This window comes from Microtus pennsylvanicus, chromosome Y (genome assembly GCF_037038515.1).
Source record: "Microtus pennsylvanicus isolate mMicPen1 chromosome Y, mMicPen1.hap1, whole genome shotgun sequence".
Lineage (NCBI taxonomy): Eukaryota > Metazoa > Chordata > Mammalia > Rodentia > Cricetidae > Microtus > Microtus pennsylvanicus.
Genome location: NC_134602.1, coordinates 8714408 through 8738392, shown reverse-complemented (window position 1 = coordinate 8738392; position 23985 = coordinate 8714408).

Below are 23985 nucleotides of genomic sequence, written 5' to 3'. Positions count from 1 at the left end.
GGCCCATTAGATTCAGCATTTTAACCCATTTCTAATAATCAGTGTAGTTAACGAGTTGCAGATACCAGGAAAAATTCAGCATGTCTGACATGGTGGCTGGCTGCATCGACATCTGCCTCAGAGAGCAGAGCTATGGCATCTGCCGGGGAGAGGGGAGCATGGCTTCTCTGTGCTCACTACCTCTTCCTCCCGGCATTCTATTTTGTTTACTACACATACCTATGTACTAACCTATCAGCTGAAGTGGATTCTTTCTTTAATTAATCAATAAACTTCTTCTGTCACTTTATCCTTTCAACAGCTTGCACATATAAATCTCCCATGTGTCTTCTGTTGTATAATCTTTCATTTGTAAAGAACTTGCACTCTCAGGGGAGGATTTTTCTGACATCTCTGTGGATGGAGATCATATGAGGAAGATCAGATGAGCAACCATGACAACTCTAATGCTGTAGAGTTAGGTGGACCAGAGATTGATGGCTGACATTCCTGTTCTATGCATCAGATGCCCCTGAACTCTGGCCCTGTTGACAGACAGGTAGACATCAAGTTGGTCACACATACTTAACTCATTCAGGTTCACAGATACTGTAAATGGAGTTTTAATTCTTCTCCTAAACTAATAAAGAAACCAAGATTAGGAGAAGAGAAGAGCCTGAAGTAAGGCCTCAAAATGGGTCATTTTGCAAAGGAAAGGTTACCTGCCTCCATGTATGCTGTCTCCCTTTCTTAGTCAAATCCATCCTTCCAGTGTCTAGCTAACAGCTAACCATAGGATTGAACCCAACTGCCTTTGATTTCTGAAATAAGTGCTGTCCCCTTAAGGTCTCATAACAGCACAGAAAGGTTTGTAAGACTGTCCCAGCAACAATTTAAAGCAATTCTAGGACACCAAAGATGCAGCAAATTTGGTTAATTGGTAATATAGATCGTTCCGATGGGACAAAATAATTTAGAATTAAAAAAAAAAAAACAGATTGGTGTACTCACGATGAATTTATGTGATATGGCACACACAGGCTTCTGGTTCTGAATACTTCATGCTCGGTGGGTTTTGGAGATTGTCGTGACCCTGAACCTAGCTGGAGGCTTTGGGGCCTTGAAAGGACAAGACTTAATATTTCAGGACATCCTTGTACTTGGTCCCCACTGTTTACTGATTTCCTTACAGAGAATGAGCAGCCATCTACTCCTGCTGCCATGCCTTCCCCACATGAACAGAGAGAAGACCCTATAAACACAGGTCGCTTGTATCACATGTGAAGGCATAAGTCACAAACAAACTCCCACAGCAGTTTAGAATTGTGATTAATAGAATGATTAGTTCTTGAAAGGGGAAAAACTTAGAGATCACAATCCCTTACAAAAGCCCTCTGCAGGATCAGAAAAGGAGCCTAGTAGCCGGAAGGGAAGCTCAAGCAAGAGATCAAGCTGAAGGTAGAAGTTGCTTTGAAAAAGAGAGAGAGACCACAACTCAATGGGCTGGTATCTCAGTGGCTATTCAGGAAACATCACAGAGAAAGGATCTGCTTCATGCATGAGAGTCACCGATGAGAGTCACCCTTTAAGAAAAAAACCCATCAAAACTCCCAATAACATCATAAGCATTAACAACATGTCTATGATTTCTTTGCCTTGCCTTTGATTGTGCAGTAAATGATGCTGATAGTTAATCTGTGCAATTAATGCAAATTTCCTTGTAACTGACTAGACAGAATTGACAGGTTATCTTAAACACAGCAGGGAGTCACTCTACGATGGAACTGGTTCATCATCACCTGTGTGACAGTGACATAATTAAGATCTTTCCTTTGTCTATAAATCTCATTATGTTCAACATGATATGTTGTCATACAGATTTCTTAGGGTTTTGTCCCACTGGTGGTTTCCTTGATATGCTTATATAATTTTTGCAAGATCCAATCAGTTTTGCCATGCACTCTCAGCTCCACGTCATTGTGTTCCCCTTATGTTCCAGTCCAGGTATTTTAGACCTCTTGTAACTGTTGTAAGAGTATCTCATGTTCCACCTAAATGATTTAGGGTTTTATTTAGGCTGGGTTTTATCTTCCATCACTGAGTTCATTGACTTTCCATGGGCGTAATTCCTGAAACACTGAGCCTAACTCCTGGGGGATTCCTCCAGTTATTTCTCCTTTCTTAGATAGTTTACACTCTCACTATTACTGTGAGAGTGTTTCTGTAGCAAATATTCTTCTCAAGATGAGAAGAAACTTCAATGTTACAATCCATTTGTTATTGTGATTTAAATACACACACACAAACACACACAAGTTAATGCACATATACTGATGATATCTCAATTTATGGGGCCATTCTGGGGATGTCAAGATCGATATCTCTCGAGTGGTTCTCAGAAGGCCATAGGGTGACCCTCTCTAGGTCCTTAAGCAGGGAGGAGAATTTGACCGCACTGTGACATGTCCCTAGGAACTATGTGTTCCTTGTCCCATAGTCAGACTGATGACTGACTATCTTGAAAACCACCATGGAACTTTTGTTTGGCAAATGATGGAGATCAAGTCAGGGTCAAAATCAGAAAACTAGATGGAGCTTCCAAGCTCCAGTGGAAGAGCAGATGGATGGAGAAAAAGAGCAAGGATGTCAGGAATATAAGGGCTTGGTCCACACTATGAGACACTGTGCCTGAACTAAGGGGATTTCAACTAATCCAGTGACCTGGGAATGAAAGAACATGGGATCAAACTGGAAGCTCTGAATGTGGCTGACAATTGGGGCAGACGGAGAAGCCAAAGATAATGGCACTTGCAATTGTCTGCATATCATACACTGGCTTTTTGTGATCATATTTTTTGTGGATGCATACCTTGCTAAATCTGGATGGATGAAGGGTGGGCTTGGACTTCCCACAGCTCATAGTACCCTGCCGTCTATTTGGACTGGTGTTTGAGTGGAGAGGTTTATTTGCGGAGCAAGAAGAATGTGGGAGGAGGAAGAGAAGTGGAAAGTTTGATAATTATTATTATGAAGTAATGGAAAAATCAATAGAAAATAACCAATGAGGACATTGGAGTTAGGAAAAAAAACATTCATGTGAGTTGTTGATTCAGACCAAAAATTATTTTACAGAAAAAAAAAAAAACACATAAATGGGTTGAGTTACTTGGAAAATATGACTCAAGTAATTGGGAAGAAGATTGGGGTTTTGATTTTGGGTCTTCATGGGGCTGTATGAGCAGCATTTTAGGACCTGTATGCTGGATATTTCTGGGGGTTAGTAGGGAAGAAACCTGGCTAGGAGGAGTTTTATGACATAAGTAGAGCCTTGATGATGTCACAAAGCTTTGTTTGGGGGTGGCTACTGTGTTGCACTTGAAGCACTAGTCTTCTGTGAAGGTGGGCTTACTATCTTCATGGCGGCTGAGGAGGTCAGTTCAGCTCTTGGGCTCCACAACTGTTCAACCGAATTTCCAGAAGTTGGAATCTAGAGAGCCAAGATATTTTCTTTTGGTAAATATGTTTAGGAAGCAACTAGGACCTCTGTAGTCAAAGAAAGTTTTCTTTCAAATCTGCTCTGGGTCCAAAATTTATGTTGTTAACAGCTCCTATATTTGATAGCGGGGGACGGTTAATGTCGGGTATTCTCCCCACTCTATCTTTGATAAAAATGTCCAATTCCTCAGTCCACTTAAATGGCAAAGATCCTCTTTGTCCATATGTGTTTTAAAAGATAATTATTTCTAATAGGTGCTGTTGCACAGATTAATGTTTCTTTCTTTTGGCAGTTTGACTCACAGTACTCACTTCTCTAATGAAGATACAGAATATCATTATGTAATCAACCTGGATCTGGATCAGGAGACAATAGAGAAAGCCAGTGGACTGGAGTGCCATGACCTTGGGCAGGTGGTTATAGATCAGCCAACTAACCAGTAGCTTGAGTGGTAAGGAGAGGAGTGGCTGTTCTTTGAATTCTTTGCCATCTGTTCAGATATTTCTTTCTCACTTTAGGTATAGGCATAGCTTCCTCTCTCATTGATATAGTAAGTCAGGAATTAGGTTTCTCAGTAGAGGTCAATTGCATTTTGCAGCAGGAATATGTCTCTGATACACATATACTGAGCTGTAGACAAGAGTTTGATAATTTTCCTATTAATTTCTTAAGAACATATTCCATTTAGGTATCCAAATCTATTCAGCCCTGCCTTTTTCACCTGCTCCAAAGTTATTCCTAAAAAGAGCCTTGACCTCACATCCTCACCTTCTTATCCTTGCAGGCACTTATGGTGGAGGAAACCACTTTGTGTCTGATTTAAACTGAAGAGTTCTTCCTATGCAGAGATTGGCAGCTATGAAGCCCAAGCACAGAAACAGAGCCAAGAGACAGAGGAACAGGAGTGCTGTGGCCTATCTCAGAAAGTCTCCCGCCATGATGAAGATGCCTCTTAGTATGAGTTGCATGCCACATCTCCAGAAGAAGAATGGGCCATCGCTCCAGAAGCAAAAACTTAGTAAGCCTTTTGAGGCCCTGGAGAATATTGTTGGCCGCAGAATTTCTCATGGCTGGAAGGAAGCCAATGAACCAGTCACCCATTGGAAAGCCATCATTCTAGATCAACTGCCAACATATCCCTCTCTCTATTTGTTGAAATATGATGGGATTGATTGTGTCTATGGCTTGGAGCTTCATAGTGATGAAAGGATTTTAAACCTGAAGATCCTGCCTAATAATGTGCCATTTCCTCAGGTGTCAGACACTCATCTCTCAAACACCATAGTTGGCAGAGCAGTGAAACATACATTCATGGGCACAAATGGCTCTAAGAATGACTGGAACGGGATGGTCCCAGAAGAGGTGCCAATCATGAAGACCTGGTTTTATATTACCTACAAGAAAGATCCGGTCTTGTACATTTACCACCTCCTGGATGACTACCTGGAAGGCAACCTCCACATCATGCCAGGCTCTAAGGAAGAGTGGAGTGGCGTGGTCCCAGATGAGGTGCAGACCATAACGACCTGTTTCTACATTGTCAACGAGAATGATCCGGTCCTGTACCTTTACCACCATCATGATGATTCCATTGAAGGCAACCTCCACATCACGCCTGAATGTCCTCCAGGAGAGGTGACTTTGGAATTAGGCAGGGATTCCTTGGAGGGCAAAAGAGTGCAGTACAACAAAAAAGATGGAAACCAAGAGATAGGTAAAATTATTTGCCAAGTTCCCAACAAACCTTCTGTGTATTTCATCAAGTTTGATAATGACTTCCATATCTATGTCTATGATTTGGTGAAGATCTGTTAAAGTGAAATTCTCAAATTTTGAGGGGCAGACTTAATTCTCTCCTTGGGAATGTGTGTTTTCAGAGATACCTCAGGTCTTCTATGAATCCTGGTATCTTTTCCAATGGATTATTCTTTCTCAAAGAATAAAAATTTGTTAACATGTTGTGTTATTTGGTCAATGATGGATTGTGTTTGGTGGATGGGGCATGACAGAAATACATGCCTTAAAACAAAGCAGGATTTATGGTCTTTTCCCCTTGGAGAGTAAAGGACTGGGGATGCGTGGTGTGGTAAAAGACAAGATGGCTGTCAAGGAAGCAGTGGAGAGGGGACAAAAAGTTGTATGATCTCGGGGCTGTATGAAGCTTGAGGGAAAACCATGTCAAATGGAAAGATGTGACCGCTATCAGCGTGAGGTATTGGGACTTAAGAGGATAAAGAGTAGATTAATCAGGAAGGGACACAAATGTCTACTCAAAATCAGAGAAAATTAGGTTTCATTTGATGAATGGTTTAATTCGTACTGGCTGTAAGTCAAAGGATGTTTGATCTCCACTAGAGCATGTTGCTTAGTGAAAAGTGTCTCCGCTCAGTTGCTCTTCTCCAGTAAGTTGGACATCAAGCTACCTACTTAGTTTTGCCAGAATTCTGTCTGCCACCTACTTTGTCATGCCTGGATTCGGTATGCCTTGAACTCTCATAGGTCTTATCCATGCCATCCAACCCTTGTCAGTTCATTTAAATAATTGCCCTGCCATATCTGGAAAACAGTGTTCCCTTTCATTGATCATGTTCTGTAGGACTTGGGCTATAAAACTCATGAACACACTCACCCACACACAGGATAAACATGTACATATGATGCCCACTAGTGTGTGACATGCACACATATGATGAATGCACAGAACACCATAATATCAGTAAAGTAGGGAATCCATGATGCTAGGTGGAGTCTGGCAAAGACCCCACACACCCATCAAACCGCCAAATACCAGTATGGTACTGATGTCTGACTCCCATCCTGTAAGGAACCTGCCGTCCTGTAACTGGGCTATTTTTGGTTCCTTCATCTTCACAAACTTGGTTAAAATGTTAGGGTTGTCAAACTGGGAGTTAGGGTCCAGCATGTAGATCAGCTGTCCCAGGTCAGGTGATTTGGCTACAATTTGGGTGAGAAATTGTACCAGGGAATTCTGGTACACCCTCTCCTCTTTTTCTCCCTGTCCTCATCATCACTCTTGTGGGTGGGCCTGGAGAAAAAAGAAGGTAAAATGGAATAAGCCTCCTCCTTAGTGGAAAACCTTGTCAATCCTTAATTTGACCTGACTCTCTGAGGGAATGCAGCACATTTTTTCCTACTAGGTCTCCTCATTCATTGGTTCACTCATTTTTCCAATGAATGATTGAATTCATCCATTCTTCCTTGTCTCTCTCTCTTCTTTCTTCCCTTCTTCCATGTCCCCCTTGATTGTAGAAATTTGAGCAGCAGGGCTGCATCCCCATGGGGCCGCCTTGTAAGGTTATGCTCCGAAATAACAACACAAATCTATTCATTTCAACACTGCCTGCCCCATTATTTTCAGCCTCTTAACCCATGTCTAATAATGTATGTTGCAGCACGAGGTGCGCTCAGAAGGAAAGATTTAGCATGTCTGACCTGGTGGCTGGCTGTATCGCCATCTGCCTCAGAGTGCAGAGCTACCATTTCTGCCCATGGGAGAGGTGCATGACATCTCTAAGCTCAATTCCTATTCCTCCCAGCATTCTCTTATGTTTATTCCACCCACCTATGTTCTAACCTTTCAGGCCAAACAGTTTCTTTATTTAATTAACCAATGACCTATACTCCGTCATTACTCCTATTTCTGTTTAAACAAGAACGGAATCTTTAACTTTAACATAGCAAAATTACATATAACAAAACAGTTATCAAGCAAGAATTACAGTTACAATATTTATATCTATTTTATCTTTTATCATAACAATGGAAAACTATAGCTATCTATCTATTCTTCAACTCCATCAGAGACTCCAGAATAATACAGTATTAACTAAGCAAACAAAAAGTAAGCCATTTTCAAACTCTAGAAATGACAGAGACATCTCGCTGCCTGGACAGTCACCCAAAGTTCCTCTGTACCGTTGGTGTTACCATCCTCAACCTACAGGCCCATAGTTTCCAGCAGACATTTCCATGAAGCAGGAAATTTCAAAGGCAGTCACTATCTGCTTGTCTTGAAGAATGTTTTGCTGACCCTTTCCTGAATCAGGAACACGGAAAGATCATCTCGCCTTTAGGCAAGTTCAGTAGTCCTCTCTCTGAGTGTTTTCTGTGTACAGTTTATGCAACAATCCAGGCAAGAGCAGTTTCTTCCCCAAATGGCTATCAAACTCCATAAGGATCCTTTTTGATGCCCATCTTCTTCCTGAAGTAGATATGTGCTGCCAAGAGTAGAGTGTCTCACTGTCATGAAAAACCCTAAGGTACTAAAACATTAAATACCCTATTTTGTAGCCTAGAGAGATATGAATAATGCCTATCTAACTGAAATATATATATATATATATATATATGTATATATATCTATGTAGCTAGAAAATCTAAATAACATGACTACAAACTTGACTATTATTAATGATTATCCATTAATAACCTATATACATTATATTTTTAAATGAACTACACAATCACAATACCTTAATTAAGATCAAAAATGCATATACATGTAACAAAATTGACCTAAAATTTCTATCAGTAAAGCAAAATCTATACTAATGCAAATATTCATATCTATATCACATCCCACTTTAAATGTAAAAGAACGTTCATAAGCCATATTTGGGAACGTGGGTGCAGTTTTTTCTCTCCAAAATGCTTCCTGCTGAATGGTGGCATCATTATTGATTTATCTCAGTTGGCAGTTGAGTGAAGCAATTTTTAAAGTTGTTCACAGCAACCTTTAATTAGGGCGTGGTCCATCCTACCATATTAGTATAGAGGCATCCACAGACTATCACCCTCTGTGAAAACAAAATAGAAACTCCTTTCCAAAGCATCATGTCCTTAGATCCAAATTTCAAAGTCAAGGCATTTTCAAAATATCTATGTTGGATTATTTCAGCAGCTTTTATAAAGAAACATCTTTTAGCAGCTATTGCTACTGCCTCAAAATTCAAATGATTCAAAAAGAGCATAATAGCATACAATATCAAAATTCGCTGTGAATTTTCCATCTTTGTGCGCTTCAATTTAACCTCTATTTTGTTTATTTTTCCTTTTTATTTTTTGCCTTTTGAGACAGTTTCTCTGTATCTTTGACCTGGAATAACTCTGTATACCTGTCTGTCCTTGTAGTCTCAGAGATCTGCCTCTCTCTGCCTTTCAGGCATTGTGATTAAAGGTGTATGCTACTACACTTTGAACTCACAATTATCTGTTTGTCTCTGCATTCAAGGCACTGGGATTAAAGGCGTGTGCTACCTCACCTTGAAGGTACAGAGGTCAATCTCCCTCTGCCTCCCATGTGTTGGGTTTACAGTTGTGTACTACCACACCCAACAACTCTCTTCCTTTTTTTAACTTTAAGAACTTCAAATTTTAGCCTGCACATATTTTTAACACACTGTAAATCATTTAAAAATTTTCTTTGTCTTTGAATCTCTCTTTACTCTATTTCTCTCTCTGTTTTTCTGACCACATGAGTCTTTCATTTACCAAGCAATCTCAGTAGGACTAAAGCCGTGGCTTTGCTGGCCAGATGTAGCCCATTCCTTAGCTTTCTGCCATTCCAACCTTGTGGCTGAGGTACCGAACAGAGCCGCATTCAGTGCCACAAGTCTACAGTGTTTCAAGGTCCTTGCCATCAAAGAGGCTGCAACAGACAACACTCAAGCCCTCTTTCTGTAGCTGGCCCTCCTTCCTCAAACAGTCAGAGTTTGCCCAGGCAGGATGGCCCAGAAAGCCGGCATTTTAAAACAACACAGTTTTTTTTCCTGCTACTGCTGAAAACATACAAGCATTCTGTTGGCTTTTATCAACACCATTTAAATGTTTTGTGGCAGGACCTCTTAAGGGCTGCAGGGTTTTGCAGCTGAAGGTGAGTCAGCAAGCCTCTTTTAGATGAGAGCCCTTGCTTTCTTCTAGCAAGCAGAGCAGATCGAGAAATCGCTGCTACCAAGAAAACATGCTTTACTCTTTCCCAAGCTTTCTCAGGCTTTCAGTGGATTCAGTTGTCCACAAGGCTGCAAGCCAATCTGTAGTTATTTGAGCAGCGAGGCTGTGTCCCCAGCACCACGGCCGCATGAAAGTTATGCCTGAAATAAATAAACAAAATCTGTATTCTTTTAAACACTGCTGGCCTATTAGATTCAGCATTTTAACCCATTTCTAATAATCAGTGTAGTATAACAAGGTGCACTTACCAGGAAAAATTCAGCATGTCTGACATGGTGGCTGGCTGCATGGACATCTGCCTCAGAGAGCAGAGCTATGGCATCTGCCGGGGAGAGGGGAGCATGGCTTCTCTGAGCTCACTACCTCTTCCTCCCGGCATTCTATTTTGTTTACTCCACCTACCTATGTTCTAACCTATCAGCTGAATAGGATTCTTTCTTTAATTAATCAATAAACTTCTTCTGTCACTTTATCCTTTCAACAGCTTGCCCATATAAATCTCCCATGTGTCTTCTGTTGTATAATCTTTCATTTGTAAAGAACTTGCACTCTCAGGGGAGGATTTTTCTGACATCTCTGTGGATGGAGATCATATGAGGAAGATCAGATGAGCAACCATGACAACTCTAATGCTGTAGAGTTAGGTGGACCAGAGATTGATGGCTGACATTCCTGTGCTATGCATCAGATGCCCCTGAACTCTGGCCCTGTTGACAGACAGGCAGACATCAAGTTGGTCACACATACTTAACTCATTCAGGTTCACAGATACTGTAAATGGAGTTTTAATTCTTCTCCTAAACTAATAAAGAAACCAAGATTAGGAGAAGAGAAGAGCCAGAAGTAAGGCCTCAAAATGGGTCATTTTGCAAAGGAAAGGTTACCTGCCTCCATGTATGCTGTCTCCCTTTCTTAGTCAAATCCATCCTTCCAGTGTCTAGCTAACAGCTAACCATAGGATTGAACCCAACTGCCTTTGAATTCTGAAATAAGTGCTGTCCCCTTAAGGTCTCATAACAGCACAGGAAGGTTTGTAAGACTGTCCCAGCAACAATTTAAAGCAATTCTAGGACACCAAAGATGCAGCAAATTTGGTTTATTGGTAATATAGATAGTTCTGATGGGAAAAAATGATGTAGCATTAAAAAAAAAAAACAGATTGGTGTACTCACGATGAATACGTGATATGGCACACACAGGCTTCTGGTTCTGAATACTTCATGCTCGGTGGGTTTTAGAGATTGTCGTGACCCTGAAACTAGCTGGAGGCTTTGGGGCCTTGAAAGGACAAGACTTAATATTTCAGGACATCCTTGTACTTGGTGCCCACTGTTTACTGATTTCCTTACAGAGAATGAGCAGCCATCTACACCTGCTGCCATGCCTTCCCCACATGAACAGAGAGAAGACCCTATACACACAGGTCGCTTGTATCACATGTGAAGGCATAAGTCACAAACAAACTCCCACAGCAGTTTAGAATTGTGATTAATAGAATGATTAGTTCTTGAAAGGGGAAAAACTTAGAGATCACAATCCCTTACAAAAGCCCTCTGCAGGATCAGAAAAGGAGCCTAGTAGCCGGAAGGGAAGCTCAAGCAAGAGATCAAGCTGAAGGTAGAAGTTGATTTTTAAAAGAGAGAGAGACCACAACTCAATGGGCTGGTATCTCAGTGGCTATTCAGGAAACATCACAGAGAAAGGATCTGCTTCATGCATGAGAGTCACCGATGATTTCCCTTTAAGAAAAAAACCCATCAAAACTCCCAATAACATCATCAGCATTCAACAACATGTCTATGATTTCTTTGCCTTGCCTTTGATTGTGCAGTAAATGATGCTGATAGTTAATCTGTGCAATTAATGCAAATTTCCTTGTAACTGACTAGACAGAATTGACAGGTTATCTTAAACACAGCCGGGAGTCACTCTACGATGGAACTGGTTCATCATCACCTGTGTGACAGTGACATAATTAAGATCTTTCCTTTGTCTATAAATCTCATTATGTTCAACATGATATGTTGTCATACAGATTTCTTAGGGTTTTGTCCCACTGGTGGTTTCCTTGTTATGCTTACATAATTTTTGCCAGATCCAATCAGTTTTGGCATGCACTCTCAGCTCCACGTCATTGTGTTCCCCTTATGTTCCAGTCCAGGCATTTTAGACCTCTTGTAACTGTTGTAAGAGTATCTCATGTTCCACCTAAATGATTTAGGGTTTTATTTAGGCTGGGTTTTATCTTCCATCACTGAGTTCATTGACTTTCCTTGGGCGTAATTCCTGGGACACTGAGCCTAACACCTGGGGGATTCCTCCAGTTATTTCTCCTTTCTTAGATAGTTTACACTCTCACTATTACTGTGAGAGTGTTTCTGTAGCAAATATTCTTCTCAAGATGAGAAGAAATTTCAATGTTACAATCCATTTGTTATTGTGATTTAAATACACACACACAAACACACACAAGTTAATGCACATACACTAATGTTATCTCAATTAATGGGGCCATTCTGGGGATGTCAAGATCGATATCTCTCGAGTGGTTCTCAGAAGGCCATAGGGTGACCCTCTCTAGGTACTTAAGCAGGGAGGAGAAGTTGACCGTTCTGAGACATGTCCCTAGGAACTATGTGTGCCTTGTCCCATAGTCAAACTGATGACTGACTATCTTGAAAACCACCATGGAACTTTTGTTTGGCAAATGATGGAGATCAAGTCAGGGTCAAAATCAGAAAACTAGATGGAGCTTCCAAGCTCCAGTGGAAGAGCAGATGAATGGAGAAAAAGAGCAAGGATGTCAGGAATATAAGGGCTTGGTCCACACTATGAGACACTGTGCCTGAACTAAGGGGATTTCAACTAATCCAGTGACCTGGGAATGAAAGAACATGGGATCAAACTGGAAGCTCTGAATGTGGCTGACAATTGGGGCAGACGGACAAGCCAAAGATAATGGCACTTGCAATTGTCTGCATACCATACACTGGCTTTTTGTGATCATATTATTTGTGGATGCATACCTTGCTAAATCTAGATGGATAAAGGGGGGCTTGGACTTCCCACAGCTCAAAGTACCCTGCCCTCTATTTGGACTGGTGTTTGAGTGGAGAGGTTTATTTGCAGAGCTAGAAGAATGTGGGAGGAGGAAGAGAAGTGGAAATTTTGATAATTATTATTATGAAGTAATGGAAAAATCAATAGAAAATAACCAATGAGGACATTGGAGCTAGGAAAAAAAAACATTCATGTGAGTTGTTGACTCAAACCAAAAATTATTTTACAGAAAAAAAAACACATAAAGGCGTTGAGTTACTTGGAAAATATGACTCAAGTAATTGGGAAGAAGACTGGGGTTTTTATTTTGGGTCTTCATGGGGCTGTATGAGCAGCATTTTACGACCTGTATGCTGGATATTTCTGGGGGTTAGTAGGGAAGAAACCTGGCTAGGAGGAGTTTTATGACATAAGTAGAGCCTTGATGATGTCACAAAGCTTTGGTTGGGGGTGGCAACTCTGTTCCACATGAAGCACTAGTCTTCTGTGAAGGTGGGCTTACTATCTTCACGGTGGCTGAGGAGGTCAGTTCAGCTCTTGGGCTCCACAACTGTTCAACCGAATTTCCAGAATTTGGAATCTAGAGAGCCAAGATATTTTCTTTTGGTAAATATGTTTAGGAAGCAACTAGGACCACTGTAGTGAAAGAAAGGTTTCTTTCAAATCTGCTCTGGGTCCAAAATTTATGTCGTTAACAGCTCCTATATTTGATAGCTGGGGGACGGTTAATGTCGGGTATTCTCCCCACTCTATCTTTGCTAAAAATGTCCAATTCCTCAGTCCACTTAAATGGCAAAGATCCTCTTTGTCCATATGTGTTTTAAAAGATAATTATTTCTAATAGGTGCTGTTGCACAGATTAAGGTTTCTTTCTTTTGGCAGTTTGACTCACAGTACTCACTTCTCTAATGAAGATACAGAATATCTTTATGTAATCAGCCTGCATCTGGATCAGGAGACACAATAGAGAGAGCCAGTGGACTGGAGTGCCATGACCTTGGGCAGGTGGTTATAGATCAGCCAACTAACCAGTAGCTTGAGTGGTAAGGAGAGGAGTGGCTGTTCTTTGAATTCTTTGCCATCTGTTCAGATATTTCTTTCTCACTTTAGGTATAGGCATAGCTTCCTCTCTCATTGATATAGTAAGTCAGGAATTAGGTTTCTCAGTAGAGGTCAATTGCATTTTGCAGCAGGAATATGTCTCTGATACACATATACTGAGCTGTAGACAAGAGTTTGATAATTTTCCTATTAATTTCTTAAGAACATATTCCATTTAGGTATCCAAATCTATTCAGCCCTGCCTTTTTCACCTGCTCCAAAGTTATTCCTAAAAAGAGCCTTGACCTCACATCCTCACCTTCTTATCCTTGCAGGCACTTATGGTGGAGGAAACCACTTTGTGTCTGATTTAAACTGAAGAGTTCTTCCTATGCAGAGATTGGCAGCTATGAAGCCCAAGCACAGAAACAGAGCCAAGAGACAGAGGAACAGGAGTGCTGTGGCCTATCTCAGAAAGTCTCCCGCCATGATGAAGATGCCTCTTAGTATGAGTTGCATGCCACATCTCCAGAAGAAGAATGGGCCATCGCTCCAGAAGCAAAAACTTAGTAAGCCTTTTGAGGCCCTGGAGAATATTGTTGGCCGCAGAATTTCTCATGGCTGGAAGGAAGCCAATGAACCAGTCACCCATTGGAAAGCCATCATTCTAGATCAACTGCCAACATATCCCTCTCTCTATTTGTTGAAATATGATGGGATTGATTGTGTCTATGGCTTGGAGCTTCATAGTGATGAAAGGATTTTAAACCTGAAGATCCTGCCTAATAATGTGCCATTTCCTCAGGTGACAGACACTCATCTCTCAAACACCATAGTTGGCAGAGCAGTGAAACATACATTCATGGGCACAAATGGCTCTAAGAATGACTGGAACGGGATGGTCCTAGAAGAGGTGCCAATCATGAAGACCTGGTTTTATATTACCTACAAGAAAGATCCGGTCTTGTACATTTACCACCTCCTGGATGACTACCTGGAAGGCAACCTCCACATCATGCCAGGCTCTAAGGAAGAGTGGAGTGGCGTGGTCCCAGATGAGGTGCAGACCATAACGACCTGTTTCTACATTGTCAACGAGAATGATCCGGTCCTATACCTTTACCACCATCATCATGATTCCATTGAAGGCAACCTCCACATCACGCCTGAATGTCCTCCAGGAGAGGTGACTTTGGAATTAGGCAGGGATTCCTTGGAGGGCAAAAGAGTGCAGTACAACAAAAAAGATGGAACCCAAGAGATAGGTAAAATTATTTGCCAAGTTCCCAACAAACCTTCTGTGTATTTCATCAAGTTTGATAATGACTTCCATATCTATGTCTATGATTTGGTGAAGATCTGTTAAAGTGAAATTCTCAAATTTTGAGGGGCAGACTTAATTCTCTCCTTGGGAATGTGTGTTTTCAGAGATACCTCAGGTCTTCTATGAATCCTGGTATCTTTTCCAATGGATTATTCTTTCTCAAAGAATAAAAATTTTTTAACATGTTGTGTTATTTGGTCAATGATGGATTGTGTTTGGTGGATGGGGCATCACAGAAATACATGCCTTAAAACAAAGCAGGATTTATGGTCTTTTCCCCTTGGAGAGTAAAGGACTGGGGATGCGTGGTGTGGTAAAAGACAAGATGGCTGTCAAGGAAGCAGTGGAGAGGGGACAAAAAGTTGTATGATCTCGGGGCTGTATGAAGCTTGAGGGAAAACCATGTCAAATGGAAAGATGTGACCGCTATCAGCGTGAGGTATTGGGACTTAAGAGGATAAAGAGTAGATTAATCAGGAAGGGACACAAATGTATACTCAAAATCAGAAAATTAGGTTTCATTTGATGAATGGTTTAATTCGTACTGGCTGTAAGTCAAAGGATGTTTGATCTCCACTAGAGCATGTTGCTTAGTGAAAAGTGTCTCAGCTCAGTTGCTCTTCTCCAGTAAGTTGGACATCAAGCTACCTACTTAGTTTTGCCAGAATTCTGTCTGCCACCTACTTTGTCATGCCTGGATTCGGTATGCCTTGAACTCTCATAGGTCTTATCCATGCCATCCAACCCTTGTCAGTTCATTTAAATAATTGCCCTGCCATATCTGGAAAACAGTGTTCCCTTTCATTGATCATGTTCTGTAGTACTTGGGCTATAAAACTCATGAACACACGCACCCACACACAGGATAAACATGTACATATGATGCCCATTAGTGTGTGACATGCACACATATGGTGAATGCACCGAACTCCATAATATCAGTAAAGTAGGGAATCCATGATGCTAGGTGGAGTCTGGCAAAGACCCCACACACCCATCAAACCGCCAAATACCAGTCTGACTCCCATCCTGTAAGGAACCTGCCGTCCTGTAACTGGGCTATTTTTGGTTCCTTCATCTTCACAAACTTGGTTAAAATGTTAGGGTTGTCAAACTGGGAGTTAGGGTCCAGCATGTAGATCAGCTGTCCCAGGTCAGGTGATTTGGCTACAATTTGGGTGAGAAATTGTACCAGGGAATTCTGGTACACCCTCTCCTCTTCTTCTCCCTGTCCTCATCATCACTCTTGTGGGTGGGCCTGGAGCACAAAGAAGGTAAAATGGAATAAGCCTCCTCCTTAGTGGAAAACCTTGTCAATCCTTAATTTGACCTGACTCTCTGAGGGAATGCAGCACATTTTTTCCTACTAGGTCTCCTCATTCATTGGTTCACTCATTTTTCCAATGAATGATTGAATTCATCCATTCTTCCCTGTCTCTATCTCTTCTTTCTTCCCTTCTTCCATGTCCCCCTTGATTGTAGAAATTTGAGCAGCAGGGCTGCATCCCCATGGGGCCGCCTTGTAAGGTTATGCTCCGAAATAACAACACAAAACTATTCATTTCAACACTGCCTGCCCCATTATTTTCACCCTTTTAACCCATGTCTAATAATGTATGTTGCAGCACGAGGTGCGCTTAGAAGGAAAGATTTAGCATGTCTGACCTGGTGGCTGGCTGTATCGCCATCTGCCTCAGAGTGCAGACCTACCATTTCTGCCCATGGGAGAGGTGCATGGCATCTCTAAGCTCAATTCCTATTCCTCCCAGCATTCTCTTATGTTTATTCCACCCACCTATGTTCTAACCTTTCAGGCCAAACAGTTTCTTTATTTAATTAACCAATGACCTATACTCCATCATTACTCCTATTTCTGTTTAAACAAGAACGGAATTGTTAACTTTAACATAGCAAAATTACAAATACCAAAACAGTTATCAAGCAAGAATTACAGTTACAATATTTATAGCTATTTTATCTTTTATCATAAAAATGGAAAACTATAACTATCTCTCTCTTCTTCAACTCCATCAGAGACTCCAGAATAATACAGTATTACCTAAGCAAACAAAAAGTAAGCCATTTTCAAACTCTAGAAATGACAGAGACATCTCGCTGCCTGGACAGTCACCCAAAGTTCCTCTGTACCGTTGGTGTTACCATCCTCAGCCTACAGGCCCATAGTTTCCAGCAGACATTTCCATGAAGCAGGAAATTTCAAAGGCAGTCACTATCTGCTTGTCTTGAAGAATGTTTTGCTGACCCTTTCCTGAATCAGGAACACGAAAAGATCATCTCACCTTTAGGCAAGTTCAGTAGTCCTCTCTCTGAGTGTTTTCTGTGTACAGTTTATGCAACAATCCAGGCAAGAGCAGTTTCTTCCCCAAATGGCTATCAAACTCCATAAGGATCCTCTTTGATGTCCATCTTCTTCCTGAAGTAGATATGTGCTGCCAAGAGTAGAGTGCCTCACTGTCATGAAAAACCCTAAGTTGCTAAAACATTAAATACCCTATTTTGTAGTCTAGAGAGATATGAATAATGCCTATCTAACCCAAATATATATATATATATATATATATATATATATATATATATATATATATATATATATGTAGCTAGAAAATCTAACTAACATGACTACAAACTTGACTATTATTAATGATTATCCATTAATAACCTATATACATTATATTTTTAAATGAACTACACAATCACAATACCTTAATTAAGATCAAAAATGCATATACATGTAACAAAATTGACCTAAAATTTCTATCAGTAAAGCAAAATCTATACTAATGCAAATATTCATATCTATATCACATCCCACTTGAAATGTAAAAGAACATTTATAAGCCATATTTGGGAACGTGGGTGCAGTTTTTTCTCTCTAAAATGCTTCCTGCTGAATGGTGGCATCATTATTGATTTATCCTAGTTGGCAGTTGAGCGAAGCAATTTTTTAAAGGTGTTCCCAGCAACCTTTAAGTAGAGCGTGGTCCATCCTACCATATTAGGATAGAGGCATCCACAGACTATCACCCTCTGTGAAAACAAAATAGAAACTCCTTTCCAAAGCATCATGTCCTTAGATCCAAATTTCAAAGTCAAGGCATTTTCAAAATATCTATGTTGGATTATTTCAGCAGCTTTTATAAAGAAACATCTTTTAGCAGCTATTGCTACTGCCTCAAAATTCAAATGATTCAAAAAGAGCATAATAGCATACAATATCAAAATTCGCTGTGAATTTTCCATCTTTGTGCGCTTCAATTTAACCTCTATTTTGTTAATTTTTCCTTTTTATTTTTTGCCTTTTAGGCAGGGTCTCTGTATCTTTGACCTGGAATAACTCTGTATACCTGTCTGTCCTTGTAGTCTCAGAGATCTGCCTCTCTCTGCCTTTCAGGCATTGGGATTAAAGGTGTATGCTACTACACATTGAACTCACAAAGATCTGTTTGTCTCTGCCTTCAAGGCACTGGAATTAAAGGCGTGTGCTACCTCACCTTGAAGGTACAGAGGTCAATCTCCCTCTGCCTCCCATGTGTTGGGTTTACAGGTGTGTACTACCACACCCAACAACTCTCTTCCTTTTTTTAACTTTAAGAACTTCAAATTTTAGCCTGCACATAGTTTTAACACACTGTAAATCATTTAAAAATTTTCTTTGTCTTTGAATCTCTCTTTACTCTATTTCTCTCTCTGTTTTTCTGACCACATGAGTCTTTCATTTACCAAGCAATCTCAGTAGGACTAAAGCTGTGGCTTTGCTGGCCAGATGTAGCCCATTCCTTAGCTTTCTGCCATTCCAACCTTGTGGCTGAGGTACCGAACAGAGCCGCATTCAGTGCCACAAGTCTACAGTGTTTCAAGGTCCTCGCCATCAAAGAGGCTGCAACAGACACACTCAAGCCCTCTTTCTGTAGCTGGCCCTCCTTCCTCAAACAGTCAGAGTTTGCCCAGGCAGGATGGCCCAGAAAGCCGGCATTTTAAAACAACACAGTTTTTTTTTTCCTGCTACTGCTGAAAACATACAAGCATTTTGTTCGCTTTTATCAACACCATTTAAATGATTTGTGGCAGGATCTCTTAAGGGCTGCAGAGTTTTGCAGCTGAAGCTGAGTCAGCAAGCCACTTTTAGATGAGAGCCCTTGCTTTCTTCTAGCAAGCAGAGCAGACCGAGAAATCGCTGCTACCAAGAAAACATGCTTTACTCTTTCCCAAGCTTTCTCAGGCTTTCAGTGGATTCAGTTGTCCACAAGGCTGCAAGCCATTCTGTAGTTATTTGAGCAGCGAGGCTGTGTCCCCAGCACCACGGCCGCATGAAAGTTGTGCCTGAAATAAATACACAAAAACTGTATTCTTTAAACACTGCTGGCCCATTAGATTCAGCATTTTAACCCATTTCTAATAATCAGTGTAGTATAACGAGGTGCACTGACCAGGAAAAATTCATCATGTCTGAGATGGTGGCTGGCTGCATGGACATCTGCCTCAGAGAGCAGAGCTATGGCATCTGCCGGGGTGAGGGCAGCATGGCTTCTCTGAGCTCACTACCTCTTCCTCCCGGCATTCTATTTTGTTTACTCCACCTACCTATGTTCTAACCTATCAGCTGAAGCGGTTTCTTTCTTTAATTAATCAAAAAACTTCTTCTGTCACTTTATCCTTTCAACAGCTTGCACATATAAATCTCCCATGTGTCTTCTGTTGTATAATCTTTCATTTGTAAAGAACTTGCACTCTCAGGGGAGGATTTTTCTGAAATCTCTGTGGATGGAGATCATATGAGGAAGATCAGATGAGCAACCATGACAACTCTAATGCTGTAGAGTTAGGTGGACCAGAGATTGATGGCTGACATCCCTGTGCTATGCATCAGATGCCCCTGAACTCTGGCCCTGTTGACAGACAGGCAGACATCAAGTTGGTCACACATACTTAACTCATACGGGTTCACAGATACTGTAAATGGAGTTTTAATTCTTCTCCTAAACTAATAAAGAAACCAAGATTAGGAGAAGAGAAGAGCCTGAAGTAAGGCCTCAAAATGGGTCATTTTGCAAAGGAAAGGTTACCTGCCTCCATGTATGCTGTCTCCCTTTCTTAGTCAAATCCATCCTTCCAGTGTCTAGCTAACAGCTAACCATAGGATTGAACCCAACTGCCTTTGATTTCTGAAATAAGTGCTGTCCCCTTAAGGTCTCATAACAGCACAGGAAGGTTTGTAAGACTGTCAGCAACAATTTAAAGCAATTCTAGGACACCAAAGATGCAGCAAATTTGGTTTATTGGTAATATAGATAGTTCTGATGGGAAAAAATGATGTAGCATTAAAAAAAAACAGATTGGTGTATTCACGATGAATATGTGATATGGCACACACAGGCTTCTGGTTCTGAATACTTCATGCTCGGTGGGTTTTGGAGATTGTCGTGACCCTGAAACTAGCTGGAGGCTTTGGGGCCTTGAAAGGACAAGACTTAATATTTCAGGACATCCTTGTACTTGGTTCCCACTGTTTACTGATTTCCTTACAGAGAATGAGCAGCCATCTACTCCTGCTGCCATGCCTTCCCCACATGAACAGAGAGAAGACCCTATACACACAGGTCGCTTGTATCACATGTGAAGGCATAAGTCACAAACAAACTCCCACAGCAGTTTAGAATTGTGATTAATAGAATGATTAGTTCTTGAAAGGGGAAAAACTTAGAGATCACAATCCCTTACAAAAGCCCTCTGCAGGATCAGAAAAGGAGCCTAGTAGCCGGAAGGGAAGCTCAAGCAAGAGATCAAGCTGAAGGTAGAAGTTGATTTTTAAAAGAGAGAGAGACCACAACTCAATGGGCTGGTATCTCAGTGGCTATTCAGGAAACATCACAGAGAAAGGATCTGCTTCATGCATGAGAGTCACCGATGATTTCCCTTTAAGAAAAAAACCCATCAAAACTCCCAATAACATCATTAGCATTCAACAACATGTCTATGATTTCTTTGCCTTGCCTTTGATTGTGCAGTAAATGATGCTGATAGTTAATCTGTGCAATTAATGCAAATTTCCTTGTAACTGTCTAGACAGAATTGACAGGTTATCTTAAAGACAGCAGGGAGTCACTCTACGATGGAACTGGTTCATCATCACCTGTGTGACAGTGACATAATTAAGACCTTTCCTTTGTCTATAAATTTCATTATGTTCAACATGATATGTTGTCATACAGATTTCTTAGGGTTTTGTCCCACTGGTGGTTTCCTTGGTATGCTTACATAATTTTTGCAAGATCCAATCAGTTTTGCCATGCACTCTCAGCTCCACGTCATTGTGTTCCCCTTATGTTCCAGTCCAGGCATTTTAGACCTCTTGTAACTGATGTAAGAGTATCTCATGTTCCACCTAAATGATTTAGGGTTTTATTTAGGCTGGGTTTTATCTTCCATCACTGAGTTCATTGACTTTCCTTGGGCGTAATTCCTGGGACACTGAGCCTAACTCCCGGGGGATTCCTCCAGTTATTTCTCCTTTCTTAGATAGTTTACACTCTCACTATTACTGTGAGAGTGTTTCTGTAGCAAATATTCTTCTCAAGATGAGAAGAAATTTCAATGTTACAATCCATTTGTTATTGTGATTTAAATACACACACACAAACACACACAAGTTAATGCACATACACTGATGATATCTCAATTTATGGGGCCATTCTGGGGATGTCAAGATCGATATCTCTCGAATGGTTCTCAGAAGGCCATAGGGTGACCCTCTCTAGGTACTTAAGCAGGGAGGAGAAGTTGACTGCACTGTGACATGTCCCTAGGAACTATGTGTGCCTTGTCCCATAGTCAGACTGATGACTGACTATCTTGAAAACCACCATGGAACTTTTGTTTGGCAAATGATGGAGATCAAGTCAGGGTCAAAATCAGAAACCTAGATGGAGCTTCCAAGCTCCAGTGGAAGAGCAGATGGATGGAGAAAAAGAGCAAGGATGTCAGGAATATAAGGGCTTGGTCCACACTATGAGACACTGTGCCTGAACTAAGGGGATTTCAACTAATCCAGTGACCTGGGAATGAAAGAACATGGGATCAAACTGGAAGCTCTGAATGTGGCTGACAATTGGGGCAGACGGAGAACCCAAAGATAATGGCACTTGCAATTGTCTGCATACCATACACTGGCTTTTTGTGATCATATTATTTGTGGATGCATACCTTGCTAAATCTAGATGGATAAAGGGGGGCTTGGACTTCCCACAGCTCAAAGTACCCTGCCCTCTATTTGGACTGGTCTTTGAGTGGAGAGGTTTATTTGCGGAGCAAGAAGAATGTGGGAGGAGGAAGAGAAGTGGAAAGTTTGATAATTATTATTATGAAGTAATGGAAAAATCAATAGAAAATAACCAATGAGGACATTGGAGCTAGGAAAAAAAAACATTCATGTGAGTTGTTGACTCAAACCAAAAATTATTTTACAGAAAAAAAAACACATAAAGGGGTTGAGTTACTTGGAAAATATGACTCAAGTAATTGGGAAGAAGATTGGGGTTTTTATTTTGGGTCTTCATGGGGCTGTATGAGCAGCATTTTAGGACCTGTATGCTGCATATCTGGGGGTTAGGAGGGAAGAAACCTGGCTAGGAGGAGTTTTATGACATAAGTAGGGCCTTGATGATGTCACAAAGCTTTGGTTGGGGGTGGCAACTCTGTTCCACATGAGGCACTAGTCTTCTGTGAAGGTGGGCTTACTATCTTCATGGTGGCTGAGGAGGTCAGTTCAGCTCTTGGGCTCCACAACTGTTCAACCGAATTTCCAGAAGTTGGAATCTAGAGAGCCAAGATATTTTCTTTTGGTAAATATGTTTAGGAAGCAACTAGGACCACTGTAGTGAAAGAAAGGTTTCTTTCAAATCTGCTCTGGGTCCAAAATTTATGTCGTTAACAGCTCCTATATTTGATAGCTGGGGGACGGTTAATGCCGGGTATTCTCCCCACTCTATCTTTGCTAAAAATGTCCAATTCCTCAGTCCACTTAAATGGCAAAGATCCTCTTTGTCCATATGTGTTTTAAAAGATAATTATTTCTAATAGGTGCTGTTGCACAGATTAAGGTTTCTTTCTTTTGGCAGTTTGACTCACAGTACTCACTTCTCTAATGAAGATACAGAATATCTTTATGTAATCAACCTGCATCTGGATCAGGAGACACAATAGAGAGAGCCAGTGGACTGGAGTGCCATGACCTTGGGCAGGTGCTTATAGATCAGCCAAGTAACCAGTAGCTTTAGTGGTAAGGAGAGGAGTGGCTGTTCTTTGAATTCTTTGCCATCTGTTCAGATATTTCTTTCTCACTTTAGGTATAGGCATAGCTTCCTCTCTCATTGATATAGTAAGTCAGGAAGTAGGTTTCTCAGTAGAGGTCAATTGCATTTTGCAGCAGGAATATGTCTCTGATACACATATACTGAGCTGTAGACAAGAGTTTGATAATTTTCCTATTAATTTCTTAAGAACATATTCCATTTAGGTATCCAAATCTATTCAGCCCTGCCTTTTTCACCTGCTCCAAAGTTATTCCTAAAAAGAGCCTTGACCTCACATCCTCACCTTCTTATCCTTGCAGGCACTTATGGTGGAGGAAACCACTTTGTGTCTGATTTAAACTGAAGAGTTCTTCCTATGCAGAGATTGGCAGCTATGAAGGCCAAGCACAGAAACAGAGCCAAGAGACAGAGGAACAGGAGTGCTGTGGCCTATCTCAGAAAGTCTCCCGCCATGATGAAGATGCCTCTTAGTATGAGTTGCATGCCACATCTCCAGAAGAAGAATGGGCCATCGCTCCAGAAGCAAAAACTTAGTAAGCCTTTTGAGGCCCTGGAGAATATTGTTGGCCGCAGAATTTCTCATGGCTGGAAGGAAGCCAATGAACCAGTCACCCATTGGAAAGCCATCATTCTAGATCAACTGCCAACATATCCCTCTCTCTATTTGTTGAAATATGATGGGATTGATTGTGTCTATGGCTTGGAGCTTCATAGTGATGAAAGGATTTTAAACCTGAAGATCCTGCCTAATAATGTGCCATTTCCTCAGGTGACAGACACTCATC